This window comes from Pygoscelis adeliae, unplaced genomic scaffold, assembly GCF_000699105.1.
Source record: "Pygoscelis adeliae isolate BGI_AS28 unplaced genomic scaffold, ASM69910v1 Scaffold402, whole genome shotgun sequence".
NCBI lineage: Eukaryota > Metazoa > Chordata > Aves > Sphenisciformes > Spheniscidae > Pygoscelis > Pygoscelis adeliae.
The window spans coordinates 2,212,396-2,227,814 of record NW_008824411.1 but is presented as its reverse complement, the minus strand read 5'-3'; the positions used below and the strand labels follow the sequence as shown (position 1 = coordinate 2,227,814).

Below are 15,419 nucleotides of genomic sequence, written 5' to 3'. Positions count from 1 at the left end.
TTTTTTTTTTTTTTTTTTTTATTTTTAATAGTACCTGCTCACTAAGTTCTTGGGTCTAAAGATGTTGCCAGTGGCGTTTTGTTCAGAAGGAAAACGCACCGCTTCCACCGGCCTGCCTTGCTGGAGCTCTGTGCATGCCGGCCGGTGCGCTCAGCTGCTACACGGTGTACCTTCACGTGCGCTTTGTCTGCCGTGGCCCTTGGGCTATTTAATGCAAACGAGGATTTTTAAGGAAAAAACTTTCCCATTCTTTTTAGTTATACAACTTGTAGAAAATACATTCATACATACGGGCTCAAATTTGGAAATACTTTGCTGCCTCAAAACGCAGGTCCCGTGTCGAGCTCAGAATCTGAAGGGTTGGGTTTCCCCGGGGCTGACGGCTTTAGGCTGTGTGTTTGTAGAAACAGATAATCGTTTTGAGGTTTAGGTTACATCTCCATGGCAGTCACAGGAGGGAGTAGGATGAGTTAGATTGCTGATTTGGTAATCTAATTAGGAACGGAAGCCTAATTGCACATGAATTAGTCAGCTTAAGTCTTCTTTGCCTGTATCTGACCTGTTTGCATTGCCTGTGGCGCTCCCCAGCCGTACCTGGAGTACGCTTCCTGAGCACTGAGCTGAGCCCGGTTTGGATTTGATGAATGGATCCTACAGGGACTTACTGCAGGCTCTTGTGTGTAATGATCTGATATCTACTGGCAGTATTCACACAGTTTTTCCCGCTGCAGTTCTTTGCCCTGGATATTGTGATTTTTGATCTGTGGACTTCATCTGTCTTCCTGAATTTAGAGTCTGCGGAGACTACAGATACTAAATACAAATAGATGAAAATGAAAGGAGGGTTTGTCTTGATAAAATCTCATCATGCGTAAATCTTACAATAAAAAGTAGCTGTAAAAGCACTATAGGAACTACTCAAAAAAAGAATTTAGGAAGTTAAAAAAAAGTTACGAAAATCCATTTTTTCATGATTGTAAACTGCTGACAGAAGGTTAAAGAAAAAAAGATGAATACTTCACTGCTGCTTTATCAGTCTGAGACTTTTCTGTGATGCATGTGATAACAGCCTTAATCAGAGTAATGTACACCACAAAGATCTGTTTGATCCTTCCTTATGTTCTGAACTTACTCTAGTAAGGAACACCGTCTATTTTGTTGAAACTATACTTTTGCTTTTTTTGCATTGAGTTTTCATTGTTGACAACAAACTCTATTGACCACAATGAGAAAAAGTTCCTGGATCCTAAGTCCAGCTTTAAGGATTTAAGGTTTAATTACAAAATGTGAAGATTCACTGCTTTTTACAGTTTGTTTTAATAGTGTTTTCCCCTTTCTTACCTTCCGGCTAATGTAGCGTTAGTGATGAATCCTATCGATTGACTGTGTTTCATGAACCCAATTAAAAACTGCATCACCCCGATTGCATTAAAAAGTGCTCTAGACGTTAAGCAAACATTTTCTGTTTTAAGTCAGAAGAATGAGTGATTCTTAACAAATCTGGGAACCCTCACATATTAACCACCAAGTTTTCCTGTGTCCCATTCCTTACGAGTAATTTATTTGCCAAGGGAGAATTCCTAGCTTTCTGAATCGGAAAAAAGGAATTGAAGTTGGGAAATCTTTTTATTGTGTTATGTTAGATTCCCCTTTATTGATTGTGGTCTTCTTAATCTGTCCCTGACTCATGGGTCTTAAGACATGGTATATAATAAACACAGTTTGGGAGAGGTGTCTTTTGTAGCTCGCATATATTTCGCTCAATAGTGACACAGTTCTCACAGTGCAATTAAAAATACATGCTAATTTACAAGTCATTTAGGAAACTACTAGAGATACAAAGTAATTAATGGTTTACTGACAATAATACTAATTTCTTTTTAACTGCAGCAAGGCTTTGAAGCTATAATTGGGACCCTAATACTTGCAATGAAATATTGCTGCAGTTCAACAGAATTTTTGTTTTGAACTTTTCGTCATTAGTCAGACTTCCTAATGCATATGTTTCTGTTTGCACTCTCTAAGATAATCCAAGTCTAGAATAATTATTGAATCCAACTATTCATGGCAATAATTTCTTTTATAATTATTTCAGTTGGATTTTTTTTCATACTTTTTTAACAGTAATATTTTAAAATCACTTAACCTGATAGTTGATTCCAGGAAATAATAGATTTTCATCAATACTGCATTGCTCTCTCCCCCAGAATTTCAAATAATACATAAAGTAATGTTGCTGATTCATTAGATTCAGTGGCAGAGCCAGTAAACTGCTCCAGAAAATACATTTTGTCTGAGTGATGAAAGCGGAGGTGTTCACTGTTTGTGCTTGGTAAAGAGTCCCAGGAGAGCTTTTGTACGTGCAAAACTATTTACACTGGTATTTAACTGAAGTGTAAATCCCCAAATTGCTTTTTTCTATGGAAACTGAGGTTACAAAATAGCAGAAAGCTTCTATGTTGTTGTCTGTTGCTCCGAGCTACCTCACCACCCATCTGATCGTGCTGGTCTCCCTTACCCTTCAGTGTTTGGTGTAAACAGCCTGAGGTACAGCCCAGGTCTGCAATCCTTGTGTCAGGTAGAGAAGATGGATTAATACGCAGCTCATTGTATTTGTGTATGAACATTTGGTTAAGTAAATAGAACGTGAGTGTTGTGGAATCATGCCAGTAGTTAGCAAAGTACTGTCTGTGACCTTTTGGAATGCAGTATGTCGTATACAATATGTTGTTAGCACAACAGTATTTCTTACTTAAACAATTAGAGCCACTGGAGTTTTTTTTACCCTGTGGGTATATGGTGTTTCAAAAGTAATATTATAACAAATACCTGGATATTTTCTTTGGTTTTCTGAAATTCTCCTTTTAAAGCTGAGCCTTTTACATAGTCTTTGCATTCTTCTTTTCCTGGATCTCTGAGGGATGAATCAAAGAAGAGAGCTTATCATGAAGAAGTTAACTGAATACTGAATATCTTGTTTCTACTTCAAAAAATCTGATACTTGAATGTCGACAAACTATTGATCAGAGTCTTGTAAAAAAGTTAGAAGGCCTGGTCATAGTTCAGTTAAATGAGCTGTATCTAAAGAATGTGGGGCACTTGCAATATTGTTTTTTCACTTAAAATATGCACCCTCTCAAATAATTACTTTACCAATATTGATTCACTTGGTGGTGTGCTGGAGCTCCATGCACATCAGGTAAATAGTAATACTTTGTGAAGATGCAAAAACAAAGTTGATTTGTCTTTAGACTTGTGTAATTGTATTCCTTAGAAGCAACATAAATTTTGAATAAAGCATGGTTTCTTCACAGAGGAAGCTCTTCTGACTGAGTATATTCATTTTTTTTACTAGGAACAGGCGGTTACATCTTGGGCTCACAGAATTTTTGCCATTTGTGATAAAAAGACAAGGGTTTTTCCCACGCCTACCCTGCTGTTTGGTGAGAAGACCTGATACCAGGAGTTTCAGTGTTTGAGGTCTCCCTTTCTTTATAAAGGAGTAGAAAGGATGACGATGATAACGTGGTTAGTTACATGTGAATTCAAGATTTTTCAGTATTGAAATGGATTTGGCTTAAGGGCTGTAGTTTGAAAAAAAAAAAATCTTTGCTGTACAGAGAAAATGATAAAACCACTTCTTGCGAGTATTTTGTACGTGTTTTAAATGACATAAATAAACAACAGGAAAAGTCCATATGACAGTTTACATATTGTAAGCCGGTAATGATTTCTTGTTCCTACTGTGCATTGAACTGCTTCATCTGTCTCTCTATAAATGGTTAAACCAAGAAGGCATCTGCTGCTTCCCTTATCCCCAAACTTACTCGGAAGGTTTTTCTGTAGATATTTGGTATACGTTCTCCAGTTCTCGTTTTTAATCTACTGTTAATCTACTGTTTAATCTTTCAGTTCATGGAGCAAAAATTGAACTTTAATCTGCAGTTTCACATTTGGCCTTCTGAGCTCTATACGTGCTGGAGATAAAATGAGACAGAGCAAGCCAGAAACAGGAAAATCCTGCAACGCTGCTTAGAACAACCTAATCCAAAATTCCAGTCTAATGGATGATTTGCAGTAAGTCCAGTTTTTTAGATGTGTATAAAGATGGGGCTGTACTGAATGGCTCAAAGAGTGCCTGGTGTTTCATAGCTGCTATGGTGACCTCCAAGTTTAGTGTGATCATCCTGCAGTCGTGAAGGCCAGGTTCAGCCCTTGTCTCGTTGGTAAATTTACCTCTATTTATTCCAGTATTGAGCTGGCCTGTATATGATATTTTATAATCTTAGGTGTTAATAAATTACGTTTTTCTGAAGGATGAATTTTCATCATTATTTCAGATATGGCATCTTCCAGGTCCAGTGTTTTGGGAAGGCATGAAGAAATTGTTTACTGTATCTTCATGATAATGAAATTGGAAAAATGGCTAATGTGCATTCATTATCTTTCAGTCCTAATCTGATAGGCCTTACCTTGTTTGATACTCCACTGAGCCTGAAAATAGCCTGTAGGCATATTGTTGTTAACGGCATTTTCTCCCTCAAAGCACTGGGTTACTGTGTAAATTCTGATGAGGAAATTGTTGGGAGATGGAAACTTCCTGACAAATAGAAATGTTTTTGCCATTGTCTTCTCATTGACATCTCCTGTTGCTAGAGAGGTAAGCCAGCTCGTAGCACGCTGTTCTCTAAAAGGTTCGGTTGTGAGGATGTTTTTTCTAATTGCATGGCTCTTGTTTGATTAGAGCTTCATTAACACAATATTTTATTGAACTGTGTTCAATCTAATAGGATTAGGGGTCCGTTACTGAAATTGTTTATTTAATGTGGCTGCATAATGTTTTTCAGGTGATGTAGTGGAACTGTATGGTACCTTGTTTCAGAATGAAACATTTATGTATCAAGAGCAATGCTTAACTGAATACGGGTAGTCCACTTAGCTCACACTAAGTTCCTAATTCTTTTGCCCTTCATGTTTGTTAGCAACTGCCGGCACATCCTTTGGTTGAATAGATAGGAAATCATATATGACCTCTTTGTACGTGTTAAACCAGTTGAGCTTCCCAGTTTGAGCTTTTTGCCAAACTTTTACTGGGTTTCAGTACTGGGGTCCTCTTTCAAGATGCAAAGAAATGGTCCTTGCCTTGCTGTGTGTGGTTAGAGCAGCCAGCCCACGCAGCAGCCGTGGCAGCAGCAGGGCTGACGGGTCCCCCATGGCAGCAGCCTGGGGACCTCTGCTCTGAGCGGGGCTCAGTCCCGTAGGCTGCTCCGCTGCTGTCTCTTGTCGTTACCTTCCGACAGGTAAGTTAAACAGGCTGGGGACGCTGCTCTGGCCCTGGGGCCAAATGGCGTGCGCAGAGATCTTTTAGAAATCTTATTTAATACTTCATCTCTGCTTATTTAATAGAACAAGAAATACACAGATGTAGACCGATAGAAAGCCCATGTTTTACTGCTTTGTAGGGTTTTCTTCTGACTCTGGAGCATATTGTCCCGTGTTTCTGTACATTTCCTTGTCTGTTTTCTCCAACAGTCTTTTCAGCATGCCTTTTCTCATCTTGGCTAGATTTACAGCTAAAAGAAGTATTTCTTGTTTACTACAAAAACTTACTAATTTATTTTCCTCTATATTTAAGGCTTTCCATTGGGTCTTTTAAAAGTTCCCCATTTATTCTTTGTGTGAGTCCTCTCTAAACATTTTCATTATCATTTCTGTTATTTTGTCTTTGGAGAACCCAAGTACTTTGCCTGAAAGCAGATAGGGGAAAACTCATTCTCCTGCCTCTAACCATTCTCTAAGCCTAGTAGTTATTGTAAAATATTTTCCATTTTCTAGGCCAGTGGGCGTATGATAAATCTTTCATCAAAACTGGCTACCTGGAGACATTTCATGATAAAGCTATGTTTTTATTACAAATGTTCATCAAAATCCATGATTTAAATACAGATGGGCTCTCACATAACTGCTTGCGCATAGGACAATATTTTTTCATATGCTATCTGTAAATTGATCGTTGCCTTGGTGACTAAGGTTAGCAAAGACACCACCAAAACCATTTAAACTCTTTTAAAATTTCTGACCATGTTTTTGTAAGTGATCACTCAATTTTACTCAGGTCCCTTTTGATGTAACAAAACTAGCACTTACGGAAATAATTTCAAGGGCCTGTTAATAGTCAATCATTTTTTAATCTATACAGTTTAAAATATGCTAGTGATTTTTAAAATAATACTTTCAGAAGTAAAAAAAGAAGTATGAGAAATTCTGTGCATAGAACAGACCATGCATTTACTTGACATAAACCTAATTTGATTTTACAGGCTAGGTAAATCCACTAATGTTATGAGATATGAAAATTTCTATGTTGTTTGCTTTTCCCAAAGTATGGTAACATGAGATACTACCTCAGAATAAAAAAATACACAATGACTGTACTGTGAGCCAGAACATTGAGCCAGCACAACTCTGAACTTGGTATCTTTCATACCATACGCTTTCAAGGACGTTATGTTAGAACTATATGTATTAGAATTATATGCACGCTGCATTCAGCAAGATATTTCTTTTGTCATTGAGGATGAACTTTTGGAATCTCAGCATTTGTTTACTAACATCTTTAGCTTAATTTGTTAAAGTCAGGTGAATGGCAGAAAACAAGTACTGTAAATAGCATCTCTACTGCAGATAAAATGAAAATGCAGTAATGATTTTATCTCTTACATTGTTAAGAACTTGATTGTATTTCACTGTGAAGATGTAAAATAACTTAATTTGCATATAAAACTGCCCATGCTTCATAACTATAAGAGCAATGACTCCAGTAATAATATTAAAAAGCAGGAAGTATTTGATATCTATATTTATTCAGTTGGATGACTTTATCAAAAAGTTTGTATGTCAGGATTTTAGTGTTTTGTCAGATCCCAATGCTGAAACTATTCACAGAAGTTATCCAGACTTCATGCATTTTTACTGCTTGGTGAAGTTAATAGATGTTAATAGCTGGAGTTCTGTTGGTCAAAACATTTCTTCATTCAAGCCTTTTTTGGTAAGTCAGTGTAGTGCATCCAACTCTGTAGGTGACATGGTTTATTTTGTGTGCTTTTCTCTCTAGCTTATATGTTTAGCTGTGCTTTTACCAGGTACAACAATTTGTGCTATTCCCCACCATTACTTGTGTACTTGCATTGGAGTAATTTTCCTGGGCCTGGAGGCTTTCTGCAGTTTGACATTTTAACATATAGTTGTTGTCTTATTATTTTCATGAAGTAGGCTATTTTCTCACAGCTTTCTGGAACAAGGTTGTACCTTACCCTTTTTCTTTACCATCTCTACTGTCTAGTATAAGAATGTATTAATGGAACAATAAAGTAGTATTATTCTTCAAAAGGGGGAAGAGGGGGGCTAAGTGCATTTGACAGAATTTACTTCTCTTGATTCTCACAAGCTTTGGTAACCTGTAATATATTTATGCACTTTTCCTTGCAATGAAAGCGTGCTCTCATAAGCAAGTGAGGCAGCAATGCAGAAGAATGCCTGTGGAGGAGGTGAAATACACAGTTACTCAACATCGTTCAATGTAGACAATAAAAGATTGGTTTTGAGGATAGATTACTCCTTCCCTCCCCAAAACAGGTGGTGGTTTAAGTGCAGCCTTAGCTTCGGTTACCAATTTTTTGCAGAACTGTGGTTTCAAGTATAGTAGAGTCAGTTTTGGCCTTGACCTTTCTGTAGTGACAGCTGAGGCCCATGGAATTTACCCTGCATAGATTGTTGTTCCTGTCTTTAAATGATGTTGTGTTTGCTTTATATCTGGTTAAAAGCTCTTGGGGTTATTTTTTCCAGAGGAAGACTTGCCTTTTGGGTGATCGTGTGAAAAATTCTCTCTTCACGATTGGTGCTATAATTGGATCTTTTTTGGTATTTTTTTCTATTTCCTCAACTCACATTCCTTTCCTGAGGATCATTTTTTATTTGTATTATGTCTGTCAGAATTTTAATCAAGACAGACAGAGGATCATGGCATTATTTTTCTGCCTATTGATCCTTCTTATTCCAGTTTGTTTCAGCAATACTTTAGTCTATTTTTACTTAGTGGATAAATAAAAAAGATAAAGAATTTCTGTGCCTCAGTGATAGTTTTCTTGAACTACTAAGCTTGTGAAGAGTGACAGCATCTGTATTATTTTGAAAGATCAAGGTTTTCCTCTGGGAGAGTGACATTTTCTCACTCTAGCTACATAATTAAAACCAATCTCGGAACACTAATGCTGTGGGTATGCAGAGTAGTGTGCTGCCTTCGGGGAAAGCTGATGGAGCTGGTTATTAACCACCATCTAGGACATCGGTGTGGGTACCTGGAGAACCTTGCGAGGTTCCTTTGGTGTCTCAGAAGCTGCGTTTGAAATGATGGGAAGGGATTTTGCTCATGCTGTTTGATGCACAGTATCTGAAGAGCTGTAGTCTTCGTTAGCAGAGGTAGGACACCTCACTAGTTCGCGAACCAGCTGCAGCTCTTAAAAATGTCTTCTGGGTGTCTGAGGGGAAGAAGCCTTAAAATGGAGAAATAATATCGCCAGAATTTTCTGTTCCGCTGTAATGGGCTGCCTGATTTTGCTTGTTATTTTGTATAAGTCTCAAGTTATGGTAACTTTGTATCCAAGAGATCCAGGAAAAAAAAAAAAGTCTGCAATTTTTTATTAACTCATAATTAGTAATGTTGGTATAATGGCGGAGGATAAGCCACCACCGCCACATGGCTGGAGGATAAGCATGCAAGGTTAGTGGTGACTTCCAATGGCACCGGGCCATCAGACTGGTCCTGTAAGGTGGGGGCTGCCGGCAGGTGTCCCCTCGGCCACGTGCTCTGGGGCGAGCTTGCCCCCCTCAGCTGCGTGCTCCAGGGTGAGCTTGCCTGGAATAGCGCTCCACAGCACGGCTGAGCGTCCACTCGTAGCTGGCTGTGGGGTGAGTAGCTTGCTGCAGAGGTGGCAGAGCAAGCCAGGCGCCTTGGTGACAGCACAGCATCCCTTCATCCCACCTGGCAGCGTGCGTGGAATGGGTGGGAGACACTGGGGAGGCCCTGGAGGACACAGCAGTGTGTCAGAAGACTGAGCAGAAAATGATGGGAGGTGGGGGGAGGGAGAGCAGGAGAGGCAGCAGGGAGAAAGTGGAGAGCACAGCGTAGCAGCAAAAGTAGTGAAACCCACAGCAGAAGACACAGCTCGACAGGGTGGAATAGCGGCTCTGTCCCCAAGTCAGGTGGGTGCGAAGCAACACTGAGAGGGTGATTTGTCAAACACCTGTAAGGTGGTGTGAGGTTACGAAAGGAGAAAAATGATACCTTGCTTTTATGTTTTGCTGGGAGATTACGTGTGTGCTGACATGATTCCAAGGAGGACGTGGGCTTAATTTTTACCAGCTGTATCTGGTGCCTGATATGAAAGACTTCAAACAGGTACAAGGAGCATTACTGTACACTGGTAATTTTGGGGTCTTAAAACAGATAGCAGGATTAAGTACGATCATTGCCACAGTGACAAAGCTTGCACATTTTTCTGCAAATTGGACATAAAGCACATTGTCTTATTTATCCCAGTGTAGCAGCCGAGCTGTGTTTATTACAAAGCAACAAGACTTGCGGACTTTTCTGTCCAAGTCTCTTGTTGTCATTCCAGGAGAGAAGGGAAATGGTGCCAATGCCCCAATCATTTTCAGACAGAGACAAGTAGCTGTAATTCCTAAACACAGCTGTACTCTTAAACGAATAGCTGTTCAAAGCAGGGACCTTTAACATTTTTGTTCTTCATGCTTCATATGGGTTTTTATTGCCATATTACATATTACCATAAAACCTCGGTGTCTCCATAATGGCTTGAAAACTGTTTCATTATTATGTTAATATGAAGTCCTTTGCAGATAATGTTTTGTCAATCTTTTTGAAGTACTGTACATTACATTCTAAAAATTATATATTTATTCTTTATACTTACTGAATATTAACTGTGACTAGCAAGGGTTTCCTTGAAATTTGAAGATCTCTTCCAGGCAATGTTTCATTTGATTAAACTCTTCTTTTTGTAACAGACCAGAGCCAAACCTTTCAGGACAAAAAATATCTTCTTATAAAAAACATGCTAATTTTTCTCATTTCTGATACATTAAAGTCAGTCTCTACATTTAAGCAAGGAATACCTGTGTAAAATTAATTTAGAATGACTGATGTTCCCTCAGTAACAAACCCAGATTTAAATTAAACCAAAGATGAACCTGTCTTTTTCAGTTTCGAGTGCCAGCTGCATGAGAAGAGTAAGAAAATTCATGAAAATCATAATTCTAGAATTTATCTTATTTTCATATGCTATACATATGGAAACATATGGGCATGAAACATGGAAATCCATGTTTAACATTTTATATGTTAAAAACCTGTCTTTAGGCAGTATGCCAGTAATATAAGGAGAATGCTGCTGTAGAGTGTCCGCTCTTGAGTTCCCAGCAGTTGTGGACTTGGGGGAGAAGAGGTTGGGCTTTCCTTTCCCTGGGGCTGAGTGCTCCTCTCCCCATCGCCATGCCATGCTGCTTGTCCCACCCTTCCACAGGCAGAATTATGCATTCCTTAAAGGCTGTTCTTTTGACCACTTTTGGATTTGGCATTTTTAAATGGAGTTGTGTTTGCTTGTTTTGTGCTATGGGAAACAGTGGGAACCTCCAGTCTCCTTTCTGATCCTTAGAGGATTTATTTGAATACTTGTTTCAATGTGCATTTGTATTTATTTTATTCCTTATCAATATTTGTGGTTTTCATTTGAATGCTTATCTATGCCTTATATAATTTCCATTTTCCATAAGTGAACTTTTCCCCCACCACATCTTTTCTAGTTGGTATAACCAGAACTGAACAGTAGTCTTGGTGAGAATATACAATTGACCTTAAAAGTGTTACTGTAGCCAGTTTAATTTCTATGGCACTAATTTATTATATATTATTGTTACATTATTTCATTGATGGTGCACTGTTTCTTTTCATGATTTTATGGGTATTTTAGAAATCAAGGAAGTTTATCAATAACATCATATTATCAGAACATATCAATATTATCAGAGTATTCCTTTAAATGTGCATTACTTTGCATTTATCAACACTGAATTTCACCAGCTGCTATTTGTTCATTTGCTTACCTCTGTTAGGTTCCTCTAAAGATCCTCCAGACTGTATTATCTCATTGGTTTCATGAGATGCACTTTTTGCCATTTCACAAAATGATCGTTGTTAAAGATGGTTAATAAAGCCTCCTTAGAGGTCTGGAGAGTGTGCCCTGAGTTAGACCGACCGCGTTTGCTAGTGTGCTGCCCTGTTAAAATGCTAGCAGAGAGCAAGGAGGCATTTTTCTTTCTGCTCAGAAACTTTGCTGCTTTGTCCATAATGTATGGGAGCTTTTATTTCTGTTTTAGTTTCAGTTATTTTATTTGGCGCTGAAATGGGGCTCACTAGTGGTCCTTAATTTGCAAGATTACTGCTGGCACCTTGAACAGACGTGTGGCTTTTACCATACGCCAGCACTCCAACGTAGCCACTGATCTTAAACAAGAAAGAATATTTTCTGTTAGCATCTCACCCTTGGGCTTAAACATCCTTCAGAGAAACCCCAAGTTAATACTGCAGTTCTGCACTAGATTACATGGGGTGAGGTCCTGTAATTGATTTCAGTGGGAGAATCCACTCTGTGCGTGCGGTGAACCCTGGACAAGGGTGGAAGGGGCATAAACAGAGCTTTGGGTTTTTGTGACAGTGAGATGGAGTAAATTTGGGACCAGAGAGCAGGAAGACTTCCTCTCATTGCCTGACGATGGTGCTACAGTGCTGTGGGAAAAATTGCTTCTGTTCATGATACATCATGGATTCAGTTCTTGTTATCACTGTCATCGGTTCTTGGACTGTATCTATATAAGACTGGTTATGTCTAATGCTGTTCAAGTGAGAAGAAATATATGACTCATTATACCTAAGTATGACTATTGATTGTAAATAGGTAAAGAGAGGGAAGACAATCATGTTTACCAGACTACTGTATTTTTCATGTTAACATCCATAAAAAGAAAGTAAACTATATGACAAGTCAAGTAGTAACCCTGGGGCAGATTCCTCTTTTCAGCAGACAGGTTCACCTCACGAGAAGGCTGTGCAATTCCTAGTTTGGATGGGTCTAACTTTGACTGATGTAAGTAGACCTTTCTATAGCCTATTTTCTTTGTTATTGATGGCAGCCAGTCAGTCCGCCCCAGCTTGGCAGACTTTTTGCCCAAAGGATCTGAGAAGACGTTTGTGTTTGTATTGACTCTGCATATATCACTGCAGATTGTGTAGGAAAAAATCCTTCATTATTCATCCATCTTGCTGAGATATGTTAAATAAGTTTTGAGGAGTTTAAATATGGATTTTCTTAAATTTTCTAAATTTTCAGACTAGATATTACATTAACATTAAATAAACATTTCAGTATGGTGGTTCACTTAATTTCAGCTGCAACAAAAGAATTAACTCTGCTTTATTCCAATTTTGAGTATTACCTGCTTCTTTATACCCTGTGAAATAGTCACAAAGGTTGTTTTTACAGTAGAATTCCTTTGCCTGAATTTCCGCTGCGGAGGCATTACGTCAGAGATGAAGATAAACGAGTTAACAGTCAAAGCACACCTTCAGCGTGTGATAGGAAAAACTTTATGTACCACATCATTAAATCAGAACAGAACACTAAGGGTGAAAAGCATTCATCTGGGAAACGGTAAGTGCACTATTCAAAAACATTTTTTTCTAAGAAAAATGAACTCTGCCAACAGAGGAAAGAACCATTCTAAGAATTCTGAGAAAGTCTGATAAAAACAGAGACTACAGATAGGAATTTGTCACAGAATCGTAGACTGGTCGAGGTTGGCAGAGACTTCTGGACGTCATCTGGTCCAACGTCCCTGCTGAAGCAGGGACACCCAGAGCCATGTCCGGATGGCTTTTGAATGTCTCCAAGGATGGAGACTCCACCACCTCCCTGGTGGTACCCAGCCACCCTCACAGTGAAAAAGTGTTTCCTGATGTCCAGAGGGACCCTCCTGTGTGTCAGTTTGTGCCCGTGGCCTCTGGTCCTGTCCCTGGGCACCACTGAGAAGAGCCTGGCTCCGTCCTCTTGGCACCCTCCCTGCAGGTGTTTATACACATGGATGAGATCCCCCTGAGCCTGCTCTGCTCCAGGCTGAGCAGTCCCAGCTCTCCCAGCCTCTCCCCATAGGAGAGATGCTCCAGTCCCTTCAGCATCTTGGTGGCCCGTCGCTGGACTCTGCAGTATGTCCACGTCTCTCTTGTACTGGGGAACTGGACACAGCACTGCAGGGGTGGCCTCACCAGTGCTGGGTGGAGGGGAAGAGCCACCTGCCTCGACCTGCTGGCAGCGCTCCTCCTAATACATCCTAGGACACCGTCGACTTTCTTACAGTCATGTGGACATATGACACAAATACAAGATAGAGGTAGATCTCTAGGTTTAAATACTGTATTTATGTATGTGAAATCTGAAGCCTTGATAAGTTAGCTGGCCTTTAAATGTCCTGGTGCTTGAAAGTAAGTTCCTGAAGTACCGATGGCAGACTGGAGTCACAGGGGAGCTGAGAGGGAGGGGGTTACTGTAGGGGGGTGGCTTTGGGGTAATTTTTGTTGTACTGTTACTGCAGTATGATCCCATTGCTGCTGCAGCTGAAACACAGGTATTTTGTGTGTTTATCTATTGCAGTCATCTCTAGGTTACGTCCATGCATATATAGTGCTTTGCTGTATTAGTTGTTATTGCGTGAGCTCCCTGCCACTGAGCACAAGGCGCGTATTTAGATACACCATCTTTTACAATGCCTAAATAAGAACTGCTGTACCTTCTTAGTGGTATCAAGTATAAAGAGCATTAGAAAATCCTCTTGTATGAATAGAAGAAAAAGTTTGCTTCCTTTTTAGATATGACTTTTCTGCTTTTCTGCCTTTCCAACACCTTTTTGCCCTTTACAGTTTCAAGGTAGGATGGTATTGTCCTGCTCTTCTCAGTTAATGATAATTTTCACCTCAGAGAACAGAACTAGGATTTTTTTCTTTTTAAGTTTAAAAATAACAAAATTATACCATGTAGGCCATATGGCAGAAAAAGGAGGTGAGAAAGATGAAGGGAAGTTCAGAGCAGGAGGGTTGGTAGAATTGTTGGATTTGGTCCTTTCTCTTTTCTGTAGGTGATTTATCTACATCACTCTCTTCCTTCTTTAAATGGGCTTATATTCTATGATTTCCTAATGACTTTCATAAAGAAAATTCCTGCCGTAATGGGGAGTGAGATTATGATTAATTTTGAACTAACAATGCTGATTATTATTATTTGAACCTGATAAGCAAACTTTACTGAAGAGGTGGATTCAGCCATCGCTTCTGGGAACCAAGTATTCAGTGATAGACACAATAAAGTAACCACTTATGTAGTCTTTAAAGTTTGGGTTTTTTCTTGTCAGGTGTCTTTCCAGAAAAAGTACGTTACATTGCTTTCTACTGCTGCAAAAGAACAGAAAAGTCCACAGAGCATTTCTTCCAAATCTTTGATAATGATGAAATATCTGACCTTAATATAAGAAAGTTTTTATTAAAACTTTGCTCTTTCTTTTTCACGTATTTTAACAAGTATATGATGAAGTATGAGAGGAGTAGGTTTGTGCATTGTTCTTATGAATTTGGTCACTGGCTTCAGTAGATCAGGCAAAAACATTCAATCAAGTGACTTAAAGGTTTCACATACACATTGCCTTGCTCTTAACCTGCTGTTTGTTGCATACATGCTATAGCTGGAGTTGAAGTAAAGGGTAGAGAGAAGCAAATGAACAGCAGAACTTCCCCATGATGCACAGGGTTAATTTCTATCTCTCTGTTGTGAATTATTTGAGTTTAAAACTGCCACTGTTCTTTCAGTGCAGCAATGCATCTTGGCACAGGTCTAGAACCAGTGTAGTGAGTTTTCATAAACAGCATAAACTGTAACTAAATGAAGTTTTGAACTCTGGAAAGGAGTAACTTGGTACTGTTTTTGAGTAAGACAGCAAGAAACACCCTGACAGCTTGCAGCTGTTATAGGAGCAATTGAGCAGAGGGGTGGAACTGGCTCTGCTAAGTACACTGAGGTATTAATTTATATTAAATCCTGTAGCAATAATGGTCTTGAGGATTTATAAATATGAATGAAATAGCCTTTTGAGAAGTTTTGTTTAAATGTGTGGAAGAGTAGTTGGTGTAACAGACAGGTACAGTGTCTTAAAACAGGTGTGTACTGGTTTAGTTTTATCATAGGAGAAAGCGCAGGATTTTGTTAGGGGAATATTTTGTAAAGGGCAATTACTCTTGATGT

At 39.1% G+C, this 15,419-nt stretch overlaps 1 protein-coding gene across 1 annotated transcript in view; it reads right to left on the bottom strand.

The window, feature by feature from the left end:
- Positions 1-15,419, bottom strand: part of FPGT (fucose-1-phosphate guanylyltransferase) — a 35,850-nt gene that overhangs the window by 5,679 nt on the left and 14,752 nt on the right. The gene's annotated exons all lie outside the window — the stretch shown is intronic.